Source organism: Tasmannia lanceolata, unplaced genomic scaffold, assembly GCF_043159265.1.
Source record: "Tasmannia lanceolata isolate RefF3 unplaced genomic scaffold, GAP_Taslan_0.1 ptg000026l, whole genome shotgun sequence".
Taxonomy (NCBI): domain Eukaryota; kingdom Viridiplantae; phylum Streptophyta; class Magnoliopsida; order Canellales; family Winteraceae; genus Tasmannia; species Tasmannia lanceolata.
This window is the reverse complement of record NW_027518703.1, coordinates 21356-36788: the sequence shown is the minus strand read 5'-3', so window position 1 is coordinate 36788 and position 15433 is coordinate 21356. Positions and strand designations below refer to the sequence as shown.

Below are 15433 nucleotides of genomic sequence, written 5' to 3'. Positions count from 1 at the left end.
GTGCACTGTTTAGCCTGAACGACCATGTGCGATCCACTTAAGCCTATATGTCAACAAAATGTAAGTATTTGAAAGCATTTTAGTGGAGCCTGCAACATTTATTTATTTGTACTTACAACTGGAGCCCACGAACTTTCAGGGATAGTATTGAAAATTGAAATGTAAAACTGTTTAGGACTTTAAAGTCTCTCAATTCAAAGACCCAGCCTCTTTGAAGTCCCTACTAAACTCCTTGCTTGAAGAGTCCCAGGCATTCCCAGAGTGACAGAAGTTCCACAGAGTCACCTACAATCAAGAAAATCCATTATACCCACAAGATTTAGATATGGATTTCTCACATTTGCAGTAGAGATTTAGAAGTAGATCAGATCCTTAGATTTCCAAATCAGCTACAACAGTGGAAAAAACAATCGGATTTTCAAATCTGTTATGCAAGACATTATTTGGAAATCAATATTTGTGGCAATTACCTTCACCCTCGCTGCTCCTGGACCTTGCCTCTCTCTCTCTCTCTCTCACACACACACACACACACACACACACACAACATGAGCATTAGGATGATTGATGTATTTTTGTTCCAAAACTCAAACTCAAATCCAAATACAAAAAATGAGGTATCCAAACGGGGCATTGGGGATTCAGAATCCCATGCGAATAAGTCCCCTAACAACAATATAAACTATATAGATTTATCTACAAAATTACATACAATTGGATTCCATTTTAAAATTTCTACTAAATTATTAAAAGACCAAAATGGAACTTAAGAAAATTAATCATTCCACCATTTATAAAGAAAATGCTTTTCACTGCTATTTCAAAAGGTTGAACTGTAGTAACACCTGTACTTGTTTCAAAACACGGATTTGTTTCAAAGTAAATTTTTATGCTGTCAAAACGTATGGACTTGTTTGTGGAATATGATGGTCACAGTGTTTTAACTTTTAAAACACGGATGTGGGCCAAAACGAGACCGAAGTAAATCTTAATCCACTCAACAGGGTGCGATTGGGTACTCGATTTATGTGGACGAATAGTAGGTTGACATGGTCATAACTCAAGTGAGTTAATTAATTTTATACAGTAAAATGTAGGGCTGCAACTCGGGTCGGGCGGGTCGGGTTCTGGAGAACCCAACCCTACCCGAGAAATATCTCGGGTCGGGTCGGGTTGGGTTTTTTTCCGGAAAACCCACGATTCCCAAACCCGGCCCTACCCATGATAAATCTCGGGTCGGGTTTTTTCACGTTGACGCAATTTTTTAAGGAAAATTCTTATTTGGCAAGGCAACTCAACTCATAGAAGCAGAAATTACACTCACATTACACTTGAATCAAACAATGATGTAATTACACTCACATTACACTTGAATCAAACAATGTTGTAATCAAACAATGTTGTAATTACAATCAAACAATGCTTAATCAAACACTTGAATCAACTCAATTCATAGAAGCAGAAATTACACTCACATACAATAACAGTGGGTGCGTGGGTTTTCACTTTTAACTTTTAACTAACAATAGAAAAAAATGTACAAACTATAACTTATGTAACTCGGGTCGGGTCGGGTCGGGCCCCCTCAAACCCGGCTCGACCCGAGATTCATGCGGGCTTTTGAATGTTCAACCCGGCTCGACCTGAAACCCATGAAACTTGAACCCAACCCAGGCTATTTTCGGGTCGGGTCGATGCGGGTCGGGTAAAACCTGGCTCGAGTTGCAGCCCTAGTAAAATGTAGACTCGGACAAGAACATGACCATGGTAAAAAGAAGTCGACTTGAGCGAGTCAACGATGACAGGGAGAAGTTTTGCAACCATGTGCAGGAGTGTGTGTAAGTTAGATTGTGTGTGTGTGGACCTTAATACTTATTTTCCAAATAAATTAAAATTAAAATTTATATTTATAAATAGTACAAGTGTGATATCAACCCATGACAAATACAATATTTTCATCCTAGCCAGCCAAGATTCCATAGTATAATTACATCATATCTATCAATCAAATCCTAATCACAAACATCCCCACATAGCCAACATTCTATAGTATAATGACATCATGTCTATCTCTCAAATCCTAATCACAAACATCCCCACATAGCCAACATTCTATAGTATAATGACAGCATGTCTGTCTCTCAAATCCTAATCACAAACATCCCACATTTCATACATAACCTAATAATATGAACTCAAAAGGCCCAGCAATAAACTAATATATCCTCAAACCTCATTCACCTAATTTTGGAAGTCCTCCCTCGCCCAACTTTTGATTTCCAAAACCCATATCCAATAGAAAGCCATACTCATCTCCATCTGTAGCATTTATTTCATTGATGACTGCACTATCCATCTCTTGAGGAAACCCCAGAAAACTATAGTTCAAAACTGATAGATTTAGCTGATTATTTGGACTGGTATCCTCTGGTTGTGAGATGTTGGAGAATGTGATCATTTGCTTGTACCCATCTGGTAAGCTTTGGTCAATGGGAGGAGATGACTCCAAATTTGGAGAAGAGCAACCAATGTTTTCATGCTCAAATCCAATCCTAAATTTGGTGGAAGGCTCTCCCTTGTTTTTGTGAAAAACTCTGCATAAGACCCAATTCTCCTGTCAATGAATTATATTCAAATTAGGACGTAAGAGAGATGACATAGAGTTGAAGAAGGCAAAGTAGAGCATAAGATAGTAGGTAAATTAGTCACCCAGAGTTAGAAAAGCACATTAGAAATTATTTAAACCTTGAAAATACTCTCTCTCTCTCTCTCTCTCTCTCTCTCTCAACACACGCACACACACATACATACATGCATACATACATACATATAAACGTAGACATATATTGTTGGGTGAATTGGGATAAGTAGATCAGTTTAATAATATCAACAGTATAATTGACAAATCAAATAGCGAATACGAAGAATAAGAATTTACCGACAATAGTAGTGTATGCAATCTACAAATATGTAACCAAGATACAAAACTAAATATTATAGAAAAGAAAAGAAAATTGGAGTGGTAGAGGCACGTTACGGGTTCAATGCTACCCTTAAGATAGTTTATCGCTCCCACCACAATCGGTATGCAATCGGGTTCCTTGCGACTTATCTCTAGGATACAACACTCTTTGTCTTTGACGGTGTGGATGCACCGGCTTGGACCTGGCAAACATGATCCATGCCGAACAATTTGCCAAAAATAAAGTGAAATCTTGTAAAGATATGGAAACTTGAAACTCTAAAAACCCTAGTGTAGGAGAAGAACAATCGAGTATATATATCACATCAAGAGGAATAGTTTTCACTAGAAAAGTGTATATCTCCCACTCCTCAACGTCTCTTCCATTGAAAACCTAAAACGTTTGCCAAGAGTAAAACATAAAACTCTTAAAACCTAAAACATTTGCCAAGGGATTTGCTAGTGACCATCGCAGAAGGCATTTGCGGACGGGCTGTTGCATGAGAAAGCAGCCACATAGGCTCAGATTTTGTCTCATTCATTTCATTAATTCATCTCAGGTGGCTGCTCTCTCATGTAACAACCTGCCCGCACAATGCCTTCTGCGATAGTCCCTCCCTAGCAAAACTTTCAAACAGTAAGGCAATGCAAAACTTACAAAACAGTAAACAAGGTTTAAAAGCTTATATAAAGAAATACATAATGCATTGCAGAACGTTTGTAATTTTATTAACATAAAGGCAAAAACTTTTTGACATTAAGGGCATGTTTGGCTACCATGAATTTGTTTTCCGGGAATCTTAACATACACAAAGGTGAGGAAGGGTGGGAGAGGGATTTATTTTCCTGGAATACGAGAGGGACTCAGTCAGGAGAGCATAAGAAAAGCCTGAAAAATCAGGAAACAAAAAACTCCACTCAAAATATGATTCACTTTTTCCTGGTTTTTTAGTCACTTCTCACCCCCTACTCAATCATGCCCTCTCAAGTCTCTCCTTTTCCCACCCGCCTTGTCCTCTCTCACCACTTGAGAAACTAATTTATCTATCATGAAAAAAAATTCATGGTTGCCATACATGGCTAAAATGATTAAAAATTCCAACATATATGGACTAAAATGGTTTAGTGAATTATCAAAATGCTTTAGGGCACGTTTGGCTACCATGATGAAAAATCGGTGTCTCGTAGTGGAGATGAGGGTGAAGTGGCTAAAAATCATGAAACAAAAAACAGGAAACTAGTGTCTCCGGAGACAAGGAGTGGCAAAAAATCTGGAAACAGTCGATAGGATTTTGAGTAGAGTTTTTTATTTCTGGATTTTTAGCCACTTCTACCACTTGGAGACACTAGTTTCCTGTATTGCGTTCCTATTTTTAGCCACCTCACCCTCATCTCCACTTGGGGACACCCATTTATCCTCAAAATCAATTCATGTTAGCCAAACGTGCCATTAGTATGAATTATCAAATGCTATAAGCTTAAAGGAAATGGAATAATAACGTGTGGCTTTGTGTGCACATGTGAGGGTAGGGGTGCAACCTTAGGAGGCATGTGTGGGCTCTCTAGCCGGAACTCATGCATAACCCAATCGGTCTTGATTCCATTGGGAGCTCTTTCACGGTAAAAAACTAAAGTCTTTCGCTTCCCAATTATTGCTTGTGTAGTAGGATCAAACACTGGTCTATCTTTTCCCGTGGCTTTCCAGTATCCAGCTGTTGTAGCCCGATTTGCACGCAAACCATTGTTGTATTTCCGGTCCCGAAAGCTGAAGAAGTACCACTCATTGGCCCCAAGCTTAGCCACATCTGAGATTATAAAACATAACTCCATAAATTGAATGGATATTTTCTATCAAAATATTAGACATAGTAATGCTTATTCTCTCTATACATGTGTGTTAAAGTTAAATTTGTATTACTAATACATGCTAATTTCTTTCGAAGTTTTAGTAATACATGCTAATTTTCTCTACATCTAGTTACTGAATGCAAAATCATCTTTGATCCTCTTTTATCAGTTTTTTTCTCTGTTTTCTTCTTCTATGAATCTTTCACTGTTAAAGCCTTTTAAGGCATGGAGCCATTAACTTCATAAACAGAGTCTGTAAGTTACAGCACCCATATCAATTCCTCCTAGCCTAAGGACTTAACACTTTCCACTCCATGTTCCCCACCCAAAGGTGAGGTGGCAAGAGGGTTTGGGTCAAGTGTCCCTAGACAGAAGACATTTAAGTTGGTGTCCTTCAAATCCTTTTTTCTAGATGGAACTTGTCTTGGCTATCTATATATTTTATTTATTGGTTGTAAATTAGCTGAGGCCAAGGTGCCTCCATAGCCTTAGTTACAGCTAAATAGAAGGCTTTCTCAAGGATGATGACAAACATTTTAAGATGAAATATCTCATTTTTTGAAAAAACCAAAGTACCACAGCCTTGAGGAAATTTCAAGGGATCCAAAGCCCTAGGTACTTAAGAAAACTCCTAATTTGAAGATAATATACACTATTAGTCATGATTAATGACAATTCTGAGCTTAAAATGACTAAGCGTTTTCTTATATTTTATAATTTCCAATCAAACTAATAAATTGGACTAACAAGTGTGTTTCTGCAACATGAAAGCAATTATGGTTTTTGATGATTGATGAAAAATATGAGATTTTTTCATATAGAGAAAGTAAAATAAGTATTGAAGAAAGGGAAATGTTATCAGCACTACTGTATTTTGATGACCCTCATCACCTTATATTAAAAGTATGGTATGGCCCGCACCATAGGATGATCCAAACCGTCCATTAGATGGGCCAAAGCCTAAATAGGTTGTGCCCCAAAAATAATTTCCATAGGTTGATCGTAACCCTCTGATCTATAGAGGGTTAGGATCAACACTCTAACATTCAGATCGGAGGGTTAGGATCAACCTATGGAAATGATTTTTGGGGCACAACATATTTAGGCTGTAGCCCATCTAATGGACCGTTTGGATCATCCTATGGTGCGGGCCATACCGTACGTTTAATAAAATGAGGAGTGCCCTCATCAAAATACAGTAGTGCTGATAACATTTCCCTAAAGAAAACGTCTACAATTAATATTTTTAAAAATATGAGATTGCATTATCTACAGATAATATATCAAAGGGAGATCATATTACACTCCATTGGAATTGAAAGAGTGAATGAAAGTGTTTCAAACTAAAACAAATATCTGCTCCTTAAAAAAAAAATTGGATAAATTAAGCTTGGTTATCTCTAATGTACAAAATTATGCTGCAAGGGATCAAGTTTTGGAGAACCCACATAAAGTTTTAGAGTTACTTATTTCTTCAAAAACAATTAAGCATGATTAGATACACAAGGGCCTTGAAGCTAAGGTCATAAGTTCAGTTCCAGTTCACCCACCAAAAAAATGAAAATTAGACCACCAAATATTTCTAATGAGAGTGAGAGGACATGAATTGGAAAAAAGAATAATTGGACCATGCAAGAGTCATTCACCTGGTAGCTGCCAAGGCTCACACTTGTGCAAGTCTACCTCCACCAAAGTTCCATTTAAGGGTTTCTGATCGGTAACCTTTCTGTAAAGATAATGGCAGACCAGCTCTTCATCACTTGGGTAGAACCTAAACCCTGGTGGGAGTGTAGCCTCTATGTCTCTTAAACCCATATTTGTCTTGGATAGAGGCAGTGGGACGCAAAAGAGATTGCTGGATTTGGGTTCAGATTCTAAATAATCTAGATAGGAATGGTCCAAGATTGACAAGAACGGTTTGGCCTATAAAAAAGTTTAAACTCCATAGTTTGAGATTGAAACTGCTTATTATATATATAAGAAAATGGACCGAATGCCAGTTGGCTAATGATTGAGGCCTTGTTTTTCATTTCATACCTATTTTTCAAATTTGCGGATCAGAATACCTGAAATGCTTAGGAAATGCTTAGGTAATAAGCTTAGAAAAAAAACATATAACTTAACTTATGTAATAAGCTTCAAGAAAACCCATACCCACAAGAAATCTTCTTTTCTCACTAATCTCATCTTGGGATTTGCTACATATAGTTAAAATGTAGGCAATTCATGACCGTATTTTTGGTTAATGTATTTATAATGTAATTTACTTGGAAACACTCACCTTCAAGGTGTCATTATGAATTTGACATGTATCCCTTATGATTTTATTGTACGTCACAGCATCTAAAGGTGCCGTTTGAGGATATACCATCTTGGCTATCATTAATAGGATTTTTAAGAATAGGCAAACAAAAAAATAGAAAAATTCCATCTTTTTAGGCCATGTTTGGCATCCATGAAAAATTATTCCTTGGGATATTGGTGGGTGTAATTATGCTAGAGGGGAAAGAATGCAATGATATATGAGAACTGATTCCTTTGAAAGAGTTATAATGGTTAGGAAGAAAATAAAAAACAAATAATGGAGCTTATGTTTCACCATGTGGTGACAAATGCTTAAACTTCACCCACAAATGAAAAGTAAAAAAGATAACCCTATAATTTCCCCCCCAAAAAATTAGAAACTAAGAATTCCTCAAAAGGTAAGGATATTTTGGTCTTCTTACACCCACACCAGGCCTTCACTCGTGTCTAGTGCCACGGGCCTATTGTTTTAGCAGCGGAATAGCCCGTGCGGCGCCCCAGCATGCACGAATGCTAAGGCAAGCCTTCAACCGTATAAGGCTCTAAGGGCCCTACACGCCAACACCTCTTGATGCTTCGTATGTGCACACAATCTCTAAGCTGTTCAACATGCTACTTAGCTTAGATCTTGACATGCACTTCTAGATACTTCGCTCACGGCTACCAAACATTTCATCAAGTTACTGAACTTGGCCATGCTGTGCCCAACTTTGAACCCACCCTCGTGATCAGCCAGCATCACGGGTACATCAAACATTAGGCCTTGAAGCCCAATGCAAAGTCCATTCAGTATAAGGCATAACGATGCCACGTACAAATCCGCCAAGCACAAAGGCTTGGTCATCCAAGAAGCAAGGTGCCACATGTACTGATTCGCAAGGTGTACACCTCGCGAGGGCAACCGAGGTCACCCCTACACGAACTCATGGAAGACCTAGAGATTGGCCTACTCACAAGACGTACCACGGTGCAGAAGGCAAATAGTATAGCAAGTCACCCTCTTTGATGAGCTTCCCTGGTATGGACGTGAACTTTCTCTTCATGTATCAAATCATGACTATCAAAAGCACGTACAAATGTCAATAATTGCAATATATGATTGTGAATTTTAGGGTCTCTCTTTGTAGGGTATAATGTTAGGTGTAGAGTGGTAAGAAGAGTCACGGCTTTATATTCCTCCCTTCACCAAACATTTTTCATGTTTTTACCAAGTTCTCCGGAAATTCATTTTTCATGATTCCATGCTCTCTTGTTTTACCAAGATTTGTAGCGTACACCCCACATGGCTTTCTTTTATGTGCCTTCTGATCTTTGATGCTGTAGTCCTAATCATTTGTGCTCATTTCAATGGTTATAGTAATAACATTAACCTTTGCTAGATGGAAACAAAAAGCCCTTCTTCTTTTTCTTTTTTTCATATCAACTCTAAACTTGAATATTTAAGTGAAGTATTTAGAGGTCAGCTTAAGATATTGGAAATTGTGGTACCCTTGCTCTGATTAGTGGAAGCAATGGGATCCATTCATCAAGGTTCCCATATGTTGCCCCAATTGAAGTAATTGAAAAATGTGTATGATCTCCATATTCGTTGTTAAATTATTCTAAAAAAAGCAAGTGAAAGATGAAACGAGGACTATCTTCTAAGTTGGGAATTTGGACTAAGGATGAGAAAAGGTTCATTTAGATTCTACTCTGATAATGATAATAATAATAGAACTCCTATTTCCACCCCCCCCTTTTTTTCCAGCATTATGACTCTCTTGTGTTTGTCCTTTCATAAAAAGTCAAATAAAAGGGATTGTTTGACTGTGGAAGGAGATTTTCAGATTGCGATTAGAAGGATAGATTATAGAAACCCTCATCCTTTGGAGGTTGGTGAATGCCATTGAAGAATTCAACGAGCGTTTTTGGAGGGTCATAATATTTTCCAACATGCCACAAGAATTTTATGTTAATGTTCTTGATGATATAGTCGTTAATTTGGTTCAGCTTCACTTAATTTTGTTTTGAGGGCAATGTTATCAGCACTACTGTATTTTGATGAGGGCACTCTCACTTTATTAAAAGTACGGTATGGCTCGCACCATAGGATGATCCAAACCGTCCATTAGATGGGCCACAGCCTAAATAGGTTGTGCCCCAAAAATTATTTTCATAGGTTGATCCTAGGATCAACCCTCTACATTCAGATCGGAGGGTTAGGATCAACCCCAATTGGAAATCGGGTTGGGCTGTCGGGCAACCCGACCCTACCCGAAACCCGAATTTGGGTTCAATCTGAAGAAGTTCTGTATATTTGTGTTTTTCTTTTTCAACATTGAAATAATCTCCACAGTCCAAAATTGACGGTTTGGATAATCCTATGCTGCGGGCCATACCGTACTTGGATAAAGTGAGGAGTGTGCTCATCAAAATATAGTAGTGCGGATAATATTTTCCTTTGTTAATTGATAGTCTCTGTTTGGTTTGGATTTTGAGAACTGATTGTGAGTTAACAATTGATTATTGGTGACTCACTATTGGTTCTCAAAATCCAAAACAACCCGGCTTGAGTTGAGGTGGTCAACAACTGTTACCATATCAAATCGGGTCAGCTCGACCCAACGCAACCCAAATTGGGTCGGGTTGACACCCAAGTTGCACCCTTAACGATGACGAAAAAACTATTTTTCCTTATTAACTATGTGCGGGTCAAATTACAGAAATGTTGATATTACGAATGCATGACACCTGTAAAAATATTAACGAATTCTGGGCACCTTAAGAGGAACAACAATCATCGAAACCTCTATAGATTGGAGGGCTAGGATTAGCCTATGGAAATGATTTTACAAGCACAACCTATTGATGTTGTGCTCCATCACATGGACGGTTTAGATCAACCTATTGTGTGGTTTGTACAATTTTAAATGGATAGCGCGTGCATCCACGTGCATTTTTACTAGTTTATATTAAAAAGTGACTTGCTCTCTAAGGAAAATGGGAAATAAAAGACGAGAGCAACATAGTTAAATCTACCCTTTACAAAAATAAAAGAATTAAACGCATCCCTTTGTCATTTAGTCCATCACACGTGTAATTCTTGGAGGGGAAGTCGTGAATGTTCGTCCCTCTTTCATCGTTATCACATTCTCATTGAAAATGACATTCTCTGACGTCGAGCTTTCCTTCATTAATTAGAAATTCCGTTGTCTAAGATTGAGTAGATAACTTGAGAATTTGGGAAAAGGTTTGCCTACAAGCATTGTAGACTGAGGTTTGAGAGTATCAAATTATAGGTAACGCCATGTGTAGGGACCCACATCATGTGTGCAGTATTAGAATTCAGAAGCATTAAGCCAGATCAAAAGTGTAACGCCCCGACCCACTGTGTAAATATTGTTTGGTTTTGGATCTTCCGTCCTCCCTAGTTTTGTTTTCTAGCAGTACTAATTGTGGCCGACCCACTCTGCGGCGCCCACCCTTGGAGATGCTAAAAATTCATCTATATAGGGAGAAAGAGAGTTCACATATATAGTCCATGAACTTTCTCTCGCTTTCCGATGTGGTATCTTATAATCCACCCCCTTAGGGCCCAACGTCACTGCGGGAGGTACAACTCTGATGCCATTCTGTCACACCCATGTTCCCACTGTGTAAATATTGTCCGGTTCTGAGTCTCAACCCGCTTTGGTTTTGTTTTCCAGCAATACTAACCGTGCCCGACCCACCCCACAGGAATGCTAAAAACGAGTCTACACAGGGAGAAGTGGGGTCCACATATATAGCCCAAGAACTTTTTCTCCTTTTCCGATGTGGGATCTTACAATCCACCCCCTTAGGGTGGCCCAGCGTCCTCGCTGGCACACTGTACCGTGTGAGGTGCGGCTCTGATACAATTATGTCACGCCCCGCCCTGCCCCTTGGAGATGCTGAAAACGTGTCTACATAAGGGAGAAGGAGGGTGGATATATAACCCGAGAACTTTCTCTCTCTTTCCGATGTAGGATCTTACAAAAAGTATCGAAGGGCATGCATTGGATCACCAGTCATATTAATACAACGGGAACCGATTAGCTGTGATCTGGCTTTATGGATGCACTACTCCTGCTCAATTGCATTCCGTAAAAAATCTTGACCCATGAGAAGGGAAGGACCAAGATCAGAGGACACTCAGGCCATGTTTGGCCACCATGAAAAATTATTCCAAGGATTATTCGGGGGCCTGACTGTGTGAGAAAGGATAAGAAGGAATGAGAAGGATAGAATTAAGTGGACAAGGATAAAAACCCCTAAAAACTAGTGGACCGGGATGTTTGGCCATCTTTCTCAACTAACCATGCAAATATTTCATGGAACATGTTTTCACAGCAGCCAGAGTTTATGGCAAGGTCTTCTATCCTCACCGGTTTTGTTTTCCAGCAGCATTAACAGTGTCCGACGCAATCCTAGAGGGGCCCACCCCACGGAGATGCTGAAAATGCATCTACACAGGGAGATATATAGCCCAGGGGACTTTCCCTCCCCTTTCAATGTGGAATCTTAAAATCCAACCCCCCTTAGGGCCCGCCCCTTGGAGATGCTGAAAATGCGTGTATACACACGGAGAAGGAGAGTTAACATATACAGACCAGGAACTTTCTCTCCCTTTTCTGATACCATTCTGTCACTACGTAGATATTATCCGGTTATGGATCTTCTACCCTCCTCGAGTTTGTTTTCCAGGGAACTAACTGTGCCCGACCTACTCCGCGGGGCCCGGCCCTTGGAGATTGTTGAAGACGCATGTACACTAGGAGAAGGAGAGTTCACATATGTAGCCCAAGAACTTTCTCTCTCTTTCCGGTGTGGGACCTTGCCGTTTAAATGTTTATCTCTGCAAGTCTTTACTAAATGGGAACCGTTGAATGTTGATCTTTGCAAGTCTTTACCAAGTGGGAACAGGAAACCAAATGTATAATAATGAGTTATATACTGAATGTGACTAATCTAGAATGTCGGATGACGGAAAAACTGATGAACCCCAAAAGTATACTAATTAGTGAGCTCCTAGTGTGGAACTAAGAACTTATAGATTTCCCATTGAAAAAAAACAAACACTAGTGGAGCTAAGATGGCCCAACAACTAGGGGTGCGACTTGGGTTGGGTCTGGATTGAGCGTTTGCTATAAAATGAATTGGATTCAACCAAAACCAGATCTGATTTTATAGTAAAAGCTCAACCCGAACTCCCACAAGTCGACCCCAGTTGCACCCCTACCAACAACCAGCAACCAATAACCCATGGATCACGTATATAGTAATGAGTAATATGGTAGTGCGTAAAGTGCTTAAAGGCCAGAAAATCCTGCATGCATGCCAAAAACTGATGTACTAGTGGGCCTAAGAAGGAGGGTCGTCCGGCAAAAAACAAAGGACTTCACACACACACACACTAATCATTGTTCTACTAGTCAGGATAAGATCGAGGACCCATTGACCAGATCTCACATATGATAATGAGTTGTATACTTGCGGGGCCTACATAGAGGACATAACGCCCTAAAAACAATGGCCTCAGAATTATATCAATCAATTATAATCTTCGAACTAACGTTAAAAAAAAAACCTCGTAACCTTCGAGCTCGTTCTTTTTCCCACTATGACAAATCCTTCTCTTAAATAGAATTAGGATTTTCTTCCCTCCGAATTAGAGTAGGTCTACTAATTCTAATAGATATGCTATTGTTACTATAAATATTTAGTCCAAAAAAATAAGGGATTTTTGCTGATTAGTCCCTGCATGGCAAAATAATTGCTTATTAGTCCCTAAGAAAAGCATAATATCCGACCAATCCTACTTTTAGAATATATTTGCTAAAGGGTCCATAAAACTCACCTACGTCAATTTTCTCCGTTAAAAATTCTAAAATGGTAAATTTACCCCCCAACCCCTTTAATTTGTTTTAAGGTATTTTGATTTCCCTTCCAATATTTTCGGGGAAAAAAATTAGGAAATAAGAGAAAATAGTATCTCTTCCCATATTCTAGTAAAAAATCTTGCAAAATCCTTCAAATTTTTAATACGGCATCCCGTTTTAGAATCTCTTCCAATTTTCAATACGGCATACAGTTGTAAAATCCTTCTCATACTTTTTTTTGTAAAATCTCTTCCTATTTTCAATACGGCATCCCATTTTAGAAGTGTTTTCCTACTTTTAAATTGGTTTGTAAGAGATTTTTGGAAACTGTAGTAGCTATTTAAATACAAGATGGATTAGTGCTTCTCTTACAAAATGCCTTCCACTTAGGCCCCTTTGAATTGTAGGGATTTTATTGGAAAAGTTCAGAAAGGAAAAAAATCAAAAATTTCTTATTTCTCACACGTAAAAGGAGATAAGGTAAATTAACAAACCCTATTCAGTTTTTTCAGTTAGGGACCGTTGGTTTATGAGGTTATCCCTCTAAATTAATCAGACAAAATTCCCCTCTTAGATCATTGAATGAAAAAAATTTCCTTCGAAATAATTCTCCAGTAGAGATATTTTCTTGCAATCCTACCAAGATAGGAATTTCTTGGAAAAAGTTTGAAACTAAAAATATTCCTAAAATTTCTTACTTTATTTATCCATGAAGAAAAGAAAACTCAAACCGACCCTATCTAAGTTTTTTTAGAGGGATTTTCAATTTATTTAATTCCTAAAATGATTATTTTCTTGAATGATTTTTTATGAGAATATTGGAAGAGATAATATTTTTGCTTATTTCCTAGTTTCTTTCCGACAATATAGGAAGGGCCGGGAAATCAAAATACGCTAAAACAGATTAAATGGGTTGGGGGTAAATTTGTCATTTTAAATTTTTAGCGGAGAAAATTGACGTAGATGAGTTTTAGGGACCATTTAGCAAATATTTTCTAAAAGTATGACTAATAAGATAATATGATCTTCTTAGGGACTAAGAAACAATTATTTTGAAATGTAGGGACTAATCAGCAAAAATCCCAAAAAATAATAAATATTAACATATAGGTAGACTATTGGCATACCCATAATCTACATTACAAGTACATCAAAATTTTCTCTTGAGTTAGTACAAATACCCAACTCAAAAGATACTAACGGTAAAAAAAATTATAAATAATAAGTTTTTACTTACTTGAACGTAATTTTGAAGGACTTTTCAACTTCGAATGGACGCAAAAATTCTCTGTAGTTCATAAGGATCTTCATTCTCTACAAAGAGATCTTCTAATAAGGGAGAAAGGTATCTTGTTCAAATCCTTCATCTAACATTGGAGGCTCAAAAAATTTATGCTCAAGATTAAGAATGAATATTTGCAGGGGTGAGGCCAGAAATTTGCTCCCCCGGAGAGGGATGGGGGAGAATAGATGTCATACAATAATCAATTTTTTAGAAAGTAAAAAAAATTAAAAGATCACACAATTTACAAATTAAAACATTAACTTTGGTGGGACCTCTCACAATGAGTAGCACATATAACATCGAATTATTGATCATGAATTGTTCGATTTCAACTTAATTTGAAAAAATTATGATAAAATGGTTTAAAATTCCGAAAAAAAATAGTCAGCAAGGATTAGTCTATAATGATCAATAATGATACTCATTTCCACCAAACTACATTGATCCAACCAAACAGTCTATATGAAAAACATTCATGTATCAAAAAATTTCTACTCTTTACTGTTCAACCATATAGGAATAATGTTAATTATGAAAATCAGCGGAAAGAAATGAATTTAGATGTTTCTAATCAAGACTTTTAGATCAAATAATCAAGAACTAAAGAGAAATTAAATTGGGTTTCAATAAATAAATAAAAATCAATTTGGAGTTTCTGTTTTTGATGCATGCTGCTTTCCCTATGTGAATTGGATTTACAAGATTAGATCTATGCCAAGCAGACAGTCCAACATACTATTCATCAAATATCACAAAAAAAGCCATAAAGTAACAAATTATAGCCAATAGCCATAATACTCCCATGTATTCTCCAAATCTGCATGCCATTTTTTCAAGCATAACTCCATTGTCTTCTTTCAATCTTCTAGTGCCCACACCCATCCCATCCACCATTTTAGATTCCCTTACCTCATCGCACCTAATCAAAACGAATTTGTTTTTTTCTCTTCATCTGTCCCCCCTCCATGGAATTGCGGTTTTGGAAATTTTTCGAGAGATTTTCTAGTTTTTTGAAAAATACCCAAGCATTTGGTATTATGGCATTGCCCCTCTTCATAGGATATTGAAAATCTTAAGGGGGGGCTGTTACATTCTAAACTCAAAACAAGGATGAACAATAAAAAAAAAAATGGATTAATGGTCCACTTCGAGGGG

General features: G+C 37.8%; 1 pseudogene; it reads right to left on the bottom strand.

Annotated features, from left to right (window-relative positions):
• Positions 1–2233: 2233 nt before the first annotated feature.
• Positions 2234–6634, bottom strand: LOC143858810 (NAC domain-containing protein 21/22 pseudogene; annotated as a pseudogene).
• Between the last annotated feature and the right edge of the window lie 8799 nt (positions 6635–15433).